Raw genomic sequence first — 13,442 nt, 5'->3', positions numbered from 1 at the left:
CATTTACGACTAGGTCGTATAGGCTATGATGGACTTCGCAGTTTAACCAAAGATGGTCCATTGAAAACTGTCATCTTGGGTGAATAACCAGTTTTTGAATCTTGCCTAGAAGGAAAAATAACTAAACGTTCTTTCTCTGCAAAGGGAGAGCGTGCCAAAGAACCCCTAGGGTTAGTGCATTCAGATGGTTGTGCACCTCTAAATGTAAAAGATAGAGGAGGTAATGAGTACTTTGTCACTTTCATTGACATTTTCTCAGGATATAGTTTTCTTTAACTAATGCAAAAGAAATCTAAAATATTTGACAAGTTTTAGGAATTTCATGCTTTGGCTCAAAACGAATTAGGTACAACATTAAAGATCTTGTGAACTGATAGGGGTGGAGAGTATATTGATATTCAGTTCAAAAATCATTGAATTGAACTTGGAATTGAATCACAATATACTGCTCCTACCACTCCACAGAAAAATGGAGTTGCATAAAGAAAAAATTGCACACTTTTTGTAACACCCCAATTTCCCGAGATGTCACATAGGATAGTCCGTATAAAACAATTTAATAAGATAAAGACAATCAAATACTTCTTTATTAAAAAATATCCAAGCATAAGATCCCATTTTTTAAAACAAAATACTTTTAGTACTATAAACTTAAATAAGAACTAGTTAAGTCAAAATAATACCTCCAAAATATTTAGCAATTAAAAACATTAAAAGCAAAATACTGTGCCAGCCCCCTAACATGCAGTCCACACCTCGATCTCGTCAATCTCAATACTTAGCCTTACCCTTACCTACACACAAAGTACCCATGAGCTAACGCCCAGTAAGAAGAGCTATGTAGGACATAACCCTCCTAACTAGTTACTTGACATAAGTTACTCCTTAAGATTAATCAACAGTAATTCACATCCCATAAATATATCCACAGCGCATGTTGTTCTCACATGCACAAATCAAGTCTCATATCGCACATTATACTTGTTGGGTTTTATGCCCTAAATAAAACTCATTTCAATATAATCATATTTACTTATTAATATAGATCAGAAATAATATTTAATGTTGCATGGTTCACATGATTTATTTCATGATTATATGTACATAATGTATAAATTCATCTGAAACCCTTTTCACATACTTGATCTTGTTTATTGCCGTCAACACATTGGAAAGTAAACATGACTATGTGAATAAAGTTTCCTAGATTTATCAGACATAGGGTTTTACTGATATGATAATCTACAACAGAGTTTACTTGCATTTGGAGAAGTGCTATGTTCTTTCCAGAGCATTGGTTAAAGTAAAGCTCAGGTTGGATGCATGGAGTATGCATCGGAAGGGACCGATATTGAACTTTGACTTAGATTTATTAAACTTACCGTAATATCTATTCAAGTCAATATCGCCTAGTTGATCCTAGATCAAATGTTCTTAATCCTATTATGATTAGGCTCAATCTTGAAAGGCTATTCGTGTTCTTTGATTTGTTAGTTAATCCTACTTTTAGGTCAGGGTGATACGTACATTTTGGGAACACGGTAGTGCAATTGAGTGGGAGCGCTATCATAAACATGGAATCTATAGCTTCTATCTGGCGAATAGTAAGCAAAGGATGATCTCCTTCGAGCTTGACCAAACGAACATAAATGGTGGAGTACTCATTTCACATAAGCTGAAATATCATTTATATGGGGTCAAGTGTTTTAAGGAATAAATACATTGTAGGGTGTAACGGTAATTTAATCCCTTTACGGTGTAGATCATTCATATAGAGGATCATTGATCAAATTAGGATTATAACAATGGATAACTAATGATGTGTCTATATGGTGGAACATATAGAGCATTCTATATACTGAGAGTGCAATTCTAAGTTCTATGAGTGGATTCAACAAAGAATTAATAAGTTAGTGAATTTTAGTGCTAAATTCTTGATCTACTTATTGGAAGCTCGGTTATATAGACCCATGGTCCCCCCACTAGTTGAGATAATATTGCTTGTAAGACTCATGTAATTGGTTTTGATTAATCAATTATAATTCTCAAATTAGACTACGTCTATTTGTGAATTTTTCACTAAGTAAGGGCGAAATTGTAAAGAAAGAGTTAATAGGGGCATATTTGTTAATTATCATACTTTGTATGGTTCAATTAATAAATATGATAAATGACAATATTATTTAATTATTATTTATAGTTATTAAATAGTTAGAATTGGCATTTAAATGGTTGAATTAGAAAATTGGCGTTTTTGAGAAAATCAGATGCAGAAAAGATAAAACTGCAAAATTGCAAAAAGTGAGGCCCAAATCCACTATGTAGGGCCGGCCACTTTTGTAGGGTTTTCCCTCTGATATTTTCATTATTTTAATGCCAAATAATTCAAACCTAACCCTAGTGGAATGCTATAAATAGATAGTGAAGGCTTCAGGAAAATTACACTTTTCTTCTGACACTTCTGATTCAGAAAAAACTGAGCCTTCTCTCTCCCTATCTTTGGCTGACCCTTCTCTTTCTCCTTCCCTCTTCAATTTCGAAAATCTTAGTGTGAGAGTAGTGCCCACACACAGCAAGTGATACCTCAATCATAGTGAGGAAGATCGTGAAGAAAGACTTTCAGCAAGAAGGAGGTTTCAGCATCAAAGATTCAGAGAAAGAGATCCAGGTTCATATATTGATAATGCTCTGCTACAGAAAGGAATCAAGGGCTAGATATCTGAACGGAAGGAGTCATATTATTCCGCTGCACCCAATGTAAGGTTTCTTAAACTTTATATGTGTTTATTTCATCGTTTTAGAAAGTTCATATTTAGGGTGTTTAAACAACATACTTGTGAGTATCCTGGTAAAATAAATTCCAACAACTGGTATCAGAGCCATGGTAATTGATTTACTTGCAAGAAATTTGGACTTTAAAACGATTGTTTGTTTGTTTTTGGATGGTATCATGTTGTATTGAGTGTTATTTGATGATTGATTGATGTTTGTAAATTTTCGTGAAAAATAATTGCGATTCTTTTTCTGGAATTATTTTTATTGGATAGTATGGAGAAAATTAAGCAAGTTACTTTTTTACAGAACTCAATTTCAATTTAATTTGAATTAGTTATGATTTTTTGAAGATTCGAAAAAATCGAAGCTGTGCTGAAATTGTCCTGCGATCGCAAAAACTGTCCGTACAGCTCACAATTTTTTCGTTTTTCTTTGTTTTTTCATGATTTTTCATGGAATTAACTTCCGATTTTTTGTGTAGTTCTGTATTTATACTATTACTATTCCTAATTCAATTCTAATTATCATTTTGAATTAATTTAATATTTTTTAAATTTAATTCAAGATATTAGTGTAATTTGAATTTGAAAATAGTTAGTATCTAATTTTTTTTTGCTTAATAATCTATCTTATTTTTAAATTTGATTATATCTTATCTTATTTTTAAATTTAAGGTCAGATTTTAATATTTTAAATTAATTTTTTTTAAATAATTTCACCTTATTTAAATTTAAAATAAGATAACAATAATCATGTAATTTTAAATAGATGTAAGATATTTTGCAAACTTTTAAATTTTGTTATTTTATTTATTTAAATTACATTTAAAATCTGAAAAAGATATTCATTTATCTTTTTAAATTTTTTATTTAATTTTTATTTATAAAATAACATTTAATTTTTAAAAGTAGTTAGCAAATTTTGAAATGATATTTAGGTTGGTTGAAACCTAATTTTTCAAAATTGTAGGTTTAATTTTAAATTTAATTTTTTTTAAAAAAATTTCGAATATTTCAAATTTTATTTTAAATTTTTGAATTTTTTTTAATTAATTATTTTCGAAATTAATTATTTATTTAAAATTAAATAAATCCTACATCCAACTATCCAGCTAACCTTGTTGCAGGAGTATGTGTTTTAGCTTGTTTGTAAGTTTTCAAAACCTATTATTACTTGATTGCAAATAGCCATGGTTACTTTTTGCCAGATCTAATGATCTGATGGCTCCCTTGGTCAAGTTAATAATTTGTAACAGGTATATTTACAATCTTCTTTCATCTGTGTATGACCTAGCAAGATGATAGGACCCATCCAAAGTGTGCCTGTGTGAGCCTATGTGTTTACTTTTATTATAGATGCATGTAGGTTAATGTTGCTAAAATAAATTATCATAGTTCTTGATAGAATTTATTTAGGCCCATTTAGTTTTTGGGCCTATTCAATTAATAACAGTCGTTCATTTTAAGGTTAAATTCCTCTCTTTTGGGCCTTGTGTGAGAGTTGGGAGCCATAGTAGTGGGTACGACATACTGAACCCAGCACCCCCTCACATGAACCACCCCAATTGTGAAGGCCCATTTGCCTGATTTGAATAACTGTACTAGGTTAATTAAACTAGTTTAACCTAATAAAATTGATTAGCAACATAATTAATTTCATTTATTTTGAAATTAATTTAAGAAAATTATAGTTTAAAGAATTTTTTATTCTAAGCTAAACTATATGTATTTTCTTGTATTTAATTAAATATAGAATTATAACCATAGATTCTTTCTGGAGCTTAATTTAGATTTTTCATTAAATATTCCTATTTAAGTTGATATTTAGTTATCTTCAACTAACCAACTTAAATCTGAATATCTTTTGGATTTAAAATTTCAAAATTAAGTTGAGGAATTTTAGGCATTGGTTATTAAGATTCTTTAGATATTTTTTTAAGTTAATATTTTTTCGAATATTAACTTAAAATGGAATATTTTATATATTTTTTAAGTTAATATCCTTTCGAATATTTACTTAAAATGGAATATTTTCAAATTAAGTGGTTACAACTTAATTTTTGATATTTAATTAAATTTAAATTTGAAAAATATTTAGATTTTAGATTTTTTCTAATACAACCTAAATTAGATATTTTTCCAAATTTTGTGGAAAAGATACTTAGTCAAATAAGATATTTTCTAGATAGTTATTTCTAGACTACTTATTATTTCTAATATTTAAAAGGAAAAGATTATACATTGTGAAATTAATTATTTATATAATTAATTTTGGTACAATTTATTTTAAGTATATTTTTCCTAGTATTAAACTAGAGATTAATAATTAAGCCTTCTCTACACTTAATTATTTATTTCTTGAATTTAATTAACTTGAAAATTAAATATCTAAGTTGATTCTCATCATCATACTTAAATATTTCTTTTTCATGACACTTAATTAAATAGAAAATTATTTTTAGTTGAAATTTACTTTTTCAACTAAATTTAAATAATTTTCAAAATATATTTTTTCTTTATTTTATTAATCAAATTTCGAAATTGCATTTCTTAAATGCTGGAATTTCGAATTTTATTCGAAAAATAGATTAAAATTGTAAATTATTTATTTTAATTTTGGACCAACTTAAATCAATAATTTTTTCATTTAATGATTAATTAAAATAAATTGAATTAAAGTATATTATTAGAAATTGAATTAATTAGTCAAAGGAAAATCTAGATAGATGATATTTTTGCTTGAAGTATTTTTCTAGTATATTTAATTAAATAGAAAATTAATATTTAAGTTGATTTTCATCATCATACTTAAATATTTGAAATTTTCTTATATATTTAATTAAATAGGAAAATTATATTTTTTGTTGTAAATTAATTTTATTAATTAATTTTGGGCCAACATTAATAATTTTTCCAGGATTAATTTTTTATTTTAACATGCATTTTCGAAAATTGTGTCCTAGAATACTTTAATTTTAAGAAATGCAATATATATTTATAGAAAATTAATTTTGAGTTGTAAATTAATTTAAATTAATTTTGTAACAACTTAAATTGAATATTTTTCTAAATATTTATTGGAAATTATTACTAAGATGGAAATAATTCATGTTATTTTCATATCCATCTAAGTAAAATTTATAAATATTAAATTAAAATTTATATTTAGAATTTTTCATTCTAAATTGGAAATTTTAAATAAATATATATTTAAAATAAATAAATTAAATAAAGAGAATCAAAGAAAATACAACTCACTTTAAATAATGAGCTTAATTATTATTTAGATATTCGATCTCCATTGTTGGTCTTACAAAAGTTAAATGTTTTCAATATAACCTCGAGACGCTAGACTTCGTCCCCCTATGGATGGTTATTCGTTGAACGCATTTAACACCGTAAGATTTCATTTGATAAGTGTTTTGTGAGTTTTCGTCTCTATTTAGACTCTCCCCTACGGTGACTACTTAGACATAAACTCATAAAACATGAAACAATGGTGGAAGCTCATAAAATAAGAATAACCTTGACTCTCGCCTACCGGGACAACGTTGGATTCTTATTTTGATCGAGTAAAAGGTTGCTAGAATGGTTTCTATTTTAGATGAGCTGACAACTCTATTCAATAAATAATACTTTGACTCTCGCCTACCAGGACACTGTATCAGTTTGTTGAAAACCTTGGAAATTATTTAGGATTGTATGTTTTAGTATTTTCACTAGTCATTCCTACTTGCTAATTGTTTATAATTTCTGAATTGTGTATGAATTTATATTGAACCATGTTATTTTCTGTTATTAAGTTGTAGTTTAATTTCGAATCTTCATTGTTGGTCTAACATGTTTTTTTTCTAATGAGATAAATCCCTAATGGATTTTCACCATTAGACATACGTAATATTGTTAGATCTCGAAAGATAAATATTGTATATGCAACATCTAGCTGTTCATCAATTGATGACACCTTAGACTAGTATTTTTACAATATGAAACAAGAAGATTACATAAATAAGATTACTTTGTCTTTCGCTAATCGAAGCATCGTTGGATTCTTATTTATAAGCGAAATTATCCTAATTCCTCTTAGCTTATTCATTTCGAATTAGCTTCAAAATATATCATTGGATGAATGGTCTAAAAATGAATTCATGTCATTCTATATTTTCTCTTAAGAAATTAAATGACGCATATGATTATAATCCCGAAATTCTTTTCCCAATTGATATAAACACTCAATCTTAGAAATCTCCTACTTGTATGGGCAAATCTGACTTAGAGTTAAATTAGTAGTGGTGGTCCAAGATAGAATTACTCATTATATTTGGTATAAATTTAAGTCTTTGACTTTAATTTTAGATGACAAATAGAAATTTTCTTATATTTCTAATTCCAGAATACAATACAGTTACACTTTCTCAAGTGTTTAATATTCATCTTCTATTAATGGATTAAAACTGTATGGAATATGAGTTAGGTATTCTGTGACCAGGATCCACTTGCAGTATTCTAAGAACTCTTTGATGTAACTAAACCTAAGTCATCAAAAGACACTACCACATTTTTTTTAATCTATGGCATTTGTATCTTGTTCATAGTGGATTTGACAAGATCAATCTCTGCAAAGAGTTAATATGCCTATATCCACTGAAAGTAGTTCATCTCATTCGCAGATGGATGTACATTCAGGGGTGGATTTGAGTTTTTCGTTGTAATTCTTAAAACGATAACTCCAGATTATACCTTTTAGCAAGAAATTTGAAATGTTTGAAAAATTTCATTAATTTCAGCAATGGTTAAAACCATTAAGGTAAGTGGTTAAAGATCTTGCGAACTGATAGGGGTGGAGAAATAGTTAGTAGATATGCAGTTCAAAGATCATTAAATTGATTTTTGAATTATATCCAAACTGACCTCCCCAGAAATTTCAAGTTGCATGTTGATGATTAGTTACTAGTCGTTGCCTAATTCCTTCTATGGTAATACAATTTCAGAATGATGTGATGGTTGTATACTTATTGTAAATCATTACTAGATTCATGGATGACCTAATCAAAATCTTAAGAAAAGTTAGAACTGTTAACCATGGTTTGTTAGCTATTCTAAGTGATTAGGGGTGGACCATCCCATTGTCAATAGATAAGAAAGTGTTTGTTCAGACAAATACTACTTTTCTAAGATAATGACTAAGTCTGAAAACAAGTAGCAAATAAAGGAGATATTTTTTCTTGATTCCAATAGTGTTCTATCATCTTATATGACATATGATGATCCCACTGCCTTTGTTGTCTTGTCACAACCAAAGAGGTTAATACCATTTAGTTTTCTTAGACATAATTCACGGTACCTTGTCGTAGTGGGAGAGTTTCTAGGAACTCACCTTCTTATGACTTGGGAGACACTAGTGATTAAAATGCATTGTGAGTTTAAACAAGTAATGGATTGTTAAGATAAGAAACTAAGAAGAAAGCCAAAAGCACAATGGTTTAATCCAGTCACATGGAATAACCTAAAGTTTTCTATTACAAGGACATAAAAGGAAATTTTCCTTTATAAGTCCATTCAATGGACTTAACAAAACTTCCTGTTCCTAGTATTATAGGTTTGAGTTTATCTAAACCTATGGCTTGTGGTATACCTGGTAATTACTTACTCTAATGCAAGCAACTTACTTTAGTGAGATGCTGAAGCATTTTCTTTCTAATGGCAATCTATAGAAGCTTCACAACTTCTTAAACATAGATTTTATTTATCTAAGGAAAAGTTTCAACTATTCCAGAAAAGATAAAGCCATGAAAGAATTTCTTAAATCAACAGTGAGAGGTCTTAGATATGCTTTTGTATGCCTTAGACCAGACACCTGCTGTTGAGTGGGAGTAATGAGTAGGTATCAAATTAATCCAAGAGAAGAACATTGGAAGACAATCAAGTAAATCTTAAGATTAAGAAGAGGAACTATATGTTAGTCTATAAGGGTGTGTTTAAAACTCTTAGACTACACCATATCATATTTTGAAATTTGCCTTTGTGCTAGTAAATCTTTCTGATAAGATGGTGGTTACTTTGGGGATGGAATAGTGATTTTGGAGAAGTGTAAAAACCTATCTGAAGTCTCTAGGTCTACCAGGAAGGAACTGAATGTTAAAGTTACAGGAAAGGTACTTATTCAGTCTAAGGAAAGTTCTATACATTTTTGGCACCATTCCAAATTGCCTAAACTACTAGTTTTAATTTCCTAATTAACCAAAAGTAGTTGCCAAAAGTATAGAATCCAGTATCCCAAGAGAGTAGACATATAGAGAGGAATTTCACATTATCAATGATTTTGTGATTAAGGAAGAGTAATGGTGGAGAAAAGGTTGTGGTTAATTCAACCTTTCAGATCCTATTACGAGGAGTTTACTACTACTACACTTGATTTGTATATCGAGCTGTTGAGATTATTTGAAACGCACTTTTTGTTTTATATTAGTGCAAGTGGGAGTTTGTTGGGTTTTATGCCCTAAATAAAACTCATTTCAATATAATCAGATTTACTTATTAATATAGATCAGAAATAACATTTAATGTTGCATGGTTCACATGATTTATTTCATGATTATATGTACATAATGTATAAATTCATCTGAAACCCTTTTCACATACTTGATCCTGTTTATTGTGCCGTCAACACATTGGAAAGTAAACATGACTATGTGAATAAAGTTTCCTAGATTTATTAGACATAGGGTTTTACTGATATGATAATCTACAACAGAGTTTACTTGCATTTGGAGAAGTGCTATGTTCTTTCCAGAGCATTGGTTAAAGTAAAGCTCAGGTTGGATGCATGGAGTATGCATCGGAAGGGACCGATATTGAACTTTGTCTTAGATTTATTAAACTTACCGTAATATCTATTCAAGTCAATATCGCCTAGTTGATCCTAGATCAAATGTTCTTAATCCTGTTATGATTAGGCTCAATCTTGAAAGGCTATTCGTGTTCTTTGATTTGTTAGTTAAGCCTACTTTTAGGTCAGGGTGATACGTACATTTTGGGAACACGGTAGTGTAATTGAGTGGGAGCGCTATCATAAACATGGAATCTATAGCTTCTATCTGGCGAATAGTAAGCAAAGGATGATCTCCTTCGAGCTTGACCAAACGAACATAAATGGTGGAGTACTCATTTCACGTAAGCTGAAATATCATTTATATGGGGTCAAGTGTTTTAAGGAATAAATACATTGTAGGGTGTAACGGTAATTTAATCCCTTTACAGTGTAGATCATTCATATAGAGCATCATTGATCAAATTAGGATTATAACAATGGATAACTAATGATGTGTCTATATGGTGGAACATATAGAGCATTCTATATACTGAGAGTGCAATTCTAAGTTCTATGCGTGGATTCAACGAAGAATTAATAAGTTAGTGAATTTTAGTGCTAAATTCTTGATCTACTTATTGGAAGCTCGGTTATATAGACCCATGGTCCCCCCACTAGTTGAGATAATATTGCTTGTAAGACTCATGTAATTGGTTTTGATTAATCAATTATAATTCTCAAATTAGACTATGTCTATTTGTGAATTTTTCACTAAGTAAGGGCGAAATTGTAAAGAAAGAGTTAATAGGGGCATATTTGTTAATTATCATACTTTGTATGGTTCAATTAATAAATATGATAAATGACAATATTATTTAATAATTATTTATAGTTATTAAATAGTTAGAATTGGCATTTAAATGGTTGAATTAGAAAATTGGCGTTTTTGAGAAAATCAGATGCAGAAAAGATAAAACTGCAAAATTGCAAAAAGTGAGGCCCAAATCCACTTGTATAGGGCCAGCCACTTTTGTAGGAAATTTAAACTGATATTTTCATTATTTTAATGCCAAATAATTCAAACCTAACCCTAGTGGAATGCTATAAATAGATAGTGAAGGCTTCAGGAAAATTACACTTTTCTTCTGACACTTCTGATTTAGAAAAAACTGAGCCTTCTCTCTCCCTATCTTTGGCTGACCCTTCTCATTCTCCTTCCCTCTTCAATTTCGAAAATCTTAGTGTGAGAGTAGTGCCCACACACAGCAAGTGATACCTCAATCATAGTGAGGAAGATCGTGAAGAAAGACTTTCAGCAAGAAGGAGGTTTCAGCATCAAAGATTCAGAGAAAGAGATCCAGGTTCATATATTGATAATGCTCTGCTACAGAAAGGAATCAAGCGCTAGATATCTGAACGGAAGGAGTCATATTATTCCGCTGCGCCCAATGTAAGGTTTCTTAAACTTTCTATGTGTTTATTTCATCATTTTAGAAAGTTCATATTTAGGGTGTTTAAAAAACATACTTGTGAGTAGATCTAAGATCCTGGTAAAATAAATTCCAACAATACTCACATACGATAATCCACTATACGCTCATGTTGATCAGACATGAGGTAACCTGCTGTAACGCCCTAAATAATTAGGCACGCTACCCAAAATACTTATAAAGCCCTAATCCCCTAACCGGGATTACTAATTAAAATAGCGCAGAATTTAAACTTTTATATTAAACAGACTGAAAATAAACTTGTAATATATTTAAACTTTTCAAAATAGTTGGGATCCCAAAAATATTTACAAACTTATTACAAGTTCTTTCTTACTAGCCGACCTAAGCGGCAAAACAGAATACAAAAGTCAACACTGTTAGACCCATAACCCGCTTGGTCTGAAGTGGCATGAACATGTACATTCTTCGCCCTGCTCCTGAAACTCATGGCTGATCAGCTAATGCCTTACCCTTTCCTGCACAGTAGAGCACCCGTGAGCCAAGCCCAGCAAGACAGTATAAATCATAATAAATATATTATGCTCATTCACATATGTCTGTATAGCACAGACCTGATCATTATTTCATCATGCCCATTTATGTCTACGTGGCGTAGACCTATGTGTTGCGCTCACACATCTAATTAAATCTACGTGACGTAGACCCACGTGTTACTCTCACACGTCTAAATACATTAAGGCCTTAGAAGCGGTTCATCTCGGTTATGAGTACCGAGTCCAACCTGATTATGCCTTGAGCACATAATCCTTAAATCTCATTTCAATTAACATGGCATGGCATTTATATACATATATCACTAGGGTAATAACCCTAGGCTATTAGACCGTTCCTATTAGGGTAATAACCCTAATCCCAGTTACTTAACATTCATGCATATCATTCTCAACATAAGCGCCACTGCGCATACTCTACGTGCTAATCACTGTCTTACCTGTTGTCCCGCAATAGTAGAGATTCCAAATCCCCGGGTGCTCCTGACCAGGTGCCGGTAATCCTAGTCACACACAATCCGGGATTTTCACAAATAGGGTTAACCCCTGATTTCACATTCATAAAATAAATTCATGGCATTTCAAATACAGATAATCACATAGAGCTCGAAAAGAGCTTTCCAACGGTATAAAGAACGTCCCAAACGGAGTCCCGAGTCAAAAGTTATGGCCAAAACAAATTTCAGCATTTCCCGATGAACTCCAACCGGAATTCCGGATGAACCAACCGGAATTCCGGTTGTCTGGGCAGAGAACACGAAATTTCTCAATCTTTAAACCCCCAAAACTCACTCAAATCATCCCCAAACATTCCCAAACTTTCCAGAGCATCAATATATGTCATAATAAACATATTCCACAACTTAAACCCAACAATTGCACTAAAAATCAAAAAGTGCCATTAAAGCACCAAGCTTGAGTTCCATGAACTCAAGCTTGCTTTTCACAACCAATTTCACAATTAACCCACTTACAGCAGCTAGCAAATAATAAGGATTTAAAACACATCAAAAATTCAGATTTAAGCAAGATAAACACAAGCTCAATACTTTGAGCAAAATTCCTCCATGAACACACATACAAGAGCTAGAGTTCAAGGATAAACTCTACACCAATTCACAGCTGCAAAGACCAACTAAAGAATCATTTTAACTCATAATTTTCAATAATATCACAACCTAAAATCACCCACAACAACCTTCAAGCATGAACAAAGATATAATATCATGAAAACCCTTAAGTCCACACACATGCATATCAAGAGAACATCACATAATTCATGCTTTTCCCATAATAATTCAGCAGCTAAAATAAGTTTAAGATCATGGAAAGCTACCTTAATCTCTTGCTCAAACAAGCTCCAAGCTTCCAACAAATTTTTCCTCACAATCCACCACAAAATCAAGCTATTTCTCACAACTTAAATTGAAAATTAAGAGAGGGTTTGAGAGAGGGGAAGGGTCGGCCAAGAGGAAAGCAAAACCAGAAAATTGATTTTCATTTCATCAAAAATCAATTTTAATCAAACATAATAATTAGGGGTGAAATGACCAAAATGCCCTCATGGCTTAATATTCACACCTACACCCTCACAAGGGTAAATAAGTCATTTCATGCTCAATTAATTTCAAATAAATTTCAGATTATCATTCATCAAATAAAATGCCAAATAATCAATCCAATTTACATTTCGAGCCCGAACCCTGCCTACCGAAATTCCCGGGTGTGACTATACCGTGCTAACCTGTCAGAACACACCTGAAAAGACAACACAGGCATATATATAATAATATAGTTCTATTAAGCACGTAATTAATTTAATCTCAACAATTTACCCATCTCGGGTCATAAT

The 13,442-nt window shown here is 30.8% G+C and overlaps 1 long non-coding RNA gene across 1 annotated transcript; it reads right to left on the bottom strand.

The window, feature by feature from the left end:
• Positions 1-11,231: 11,231 nt before the first annotated feature.
• Positions 11,232-13,061, bottom strand: LOC133033426 (uncharacterized). Its single transcript, XR_009685594.1, has 3 exons — positions 12,927-13,061; positions 12,031-12,093; positions 11,232-11,554 (listed from the first exon to the last, which is right to left on the bottom strand). It is a non-coding gene; the product is annotated as an uncharacterized LOC133033426 (long non-coding RNA).
• Positions 13,062-13,442: the final 381 nt, after the last annotated feature.

Source organism: Cannabis sativa, unplaced genomic scaffold (genome assembly GCF_029168945.1).
Source record: "Cannabis sativa cultivar Pink pepper isolate KNU-18-1 unplaced genomic scaffold, ASM2916894v1 Contig7, whole genome shotgun sequence".
Lineage (NCBI taxonomy): Eukaryota > Viridiplantae > Streptophyta > Magnoliopsida > Rosales > Cannabaceae > Cannabis > Cannabis sativa.
The sequence above is the reverse complement of the archived record's forward strand: the minus strand, read 5'-3'. Positions and strand labels throughout refer to the sequence as shown.